A 2090-nucleotide genomic window follows, 5' to 3' on the forward strand; every position below is an offset into this window, starting at 1 on the left:
AAGGTGCTGCAGTGTTCTTTATGTAGAGCGCCATAATGCTCGATGTGATCATTCGGGTCCGATGGCACCTCCAATTTTCATTTAAGCAAGTGTTGCAGAGACTTCTTCGAAGTTACTCTGGAGTTAGGTTGCATATGAGAATGAAGAAGATAAATCTGATAGCAACATTGATTTATTGCTTTAAGTACTGCGACAATAACATTTAGAGGCGAATTTAGAAAGTTTAGATAAAAAGTTATTAAAATTTTCATAGGTTTGTTTGAACGCCAGTTTGTGTTACCTAACTATGTCATTAGAGAGCCACGGATTTGCCAATAACATGACCTTAAAATGTTTGCTATAGATCAACAACAATGTACCTTAATATTTAATTCATTTAAATCAAATTAAGATCAAACTTAATAATGTGATTTTAAATAGCGCATTTAGGGGGGTGAAAAAAAGAAAGAAAAATTGATCGTCCAAACGCATCAGGTTATATTCCGGCAATTAGAAAACAAAAATTTCCTCTAAGATGATGTTATCTTTATCGGACCCACTTTCGACCCCCCTCCCCTCCCCTCCCCTTTTTCGGTCCCGGCTCCTCCCCTTTCGGACATCTCTGGATTCGACCCTGAATTGGCCTACATGCCAGCAACTAAAGAACATAGGCTATTTATTATTATGATTGGGCTAGGCATGTATTATATGGTGATAGAATTATTAAAAGAAAAACAGTGAAAGTTTAACATTGTTCTGTGAAGCAGAGAATCATATTCAAAATCCTGATTATTACATATAAGGCACTTCACAATTTAACCCCGTCCTACATTTCAAACCTCATCGTCCTTCGTTCAGCTAACTGTGGCAGGCGCCTTAGATCTCAAGTTCCTGCATGCCGATTAAAAACGTATGGCGAAAGATCGTTTCACGTAGCAGCACCAAAACTATGGAACAGCTTACCCTCTAGTGTAAGAGAAGCACCAACTCTTGCTATTTTCAAGACAAGATTGAAGACTCATCTTTTCAATACCTGTTACTAATTTCAAATTTTCATACATTTTTTTTCTGCCTTTTGTTTTTTGTGATTTGAGTATAGGCTTGATTAGATAGATGCCTTACATCATGAGAGCATCTGTGAATTATGTGCCGGCCAACCACCTGTCAATGGTCTTAAATTGCAGGCGAACGATGCAGTGATGTTTGGTTCTTCTGGTCAGTCTGTTTCTCTGCATCTGTATTTTGGTTACAATAGGAGTTGCCTTTTGTTTTTGTTTTTCCAGCGCATTGAGACTTCGGTATAATGCGCTATACCAAATCCCACTACATTACATTACATTACATTCTGTGTATATCATTTGAATTCCTTCAATTTCAAACGAATGACCGCTGATTTTCGTGTAATTTTTGTAGTATTTCAAATGAATATGTACCCACTGTTGTCTTCTAATCGGATTAAAATCTGGCCGAATTTTGGCCCATATCGAAAAAAAGTTTGGCCGAATTTGGCCGTGAGATGGCGTGTGTTTGGCCGCGAAGCCTGTCGACTATCTAGCAACCCCGGTCGCGATTTTTTTTTTCCGTACGAAACATTTACATGAAACTCCACTCGGGCCGTCTCGGCTGAATCGACCCGAAAATCTCATTGCAGAATTCAGGAGGTCAAAAGGTCATCAACAGATAAACGTCTACAGAACAACTTCTGAGAGAACGTCGCTGTCTTATTTTTAAAAATACGTTGATGTTACCATGTTAATACCAATGGGTCGTTTAAAATGACATATAATATTTGATTAAGCTGCACGAGTAATGAAAAGTTTTATTTTAACTTGAGTTACATACTATGACAATTTTAATTTTTTAGTTATGCCTGGGTTTTGCATAATTACCTAGTCCTACTAGTAGGCCTACTAAAAACGCTTTCTGGGAAAAGTACAAAGAGTAAGGAAAAGCGCGTTTTTCTTCATCTGATCAAATGAAACAGAATGACAGTTATTTTCAAATTAAGAGAAGAGCTGAGAATAGGCAGCTCTAAAATACTGGATGCCATAAGACCTGCCAAAATGGCAAAACATCAAATGAATGTAAAAATGAGCTAGTTATTAATATTA

Source organism: Anneissia japonica, unplaced genomic scaffold, assembly GCF_011630105.1.
Source record: "Anneissia japonica isolate Jap-2015-1 unplaced genomic scaffold, ASM1163010v1 scaffold287731_len276475_cov178, whole genome shotgun sequence".
Taxonomy (NCBI): domain Eukaryota; kingdom Metazoa; phylum Echinodermata; class Crinoidea; order Comatulida; family Comatulidae; genus Anneissia; species Anneissia japonica.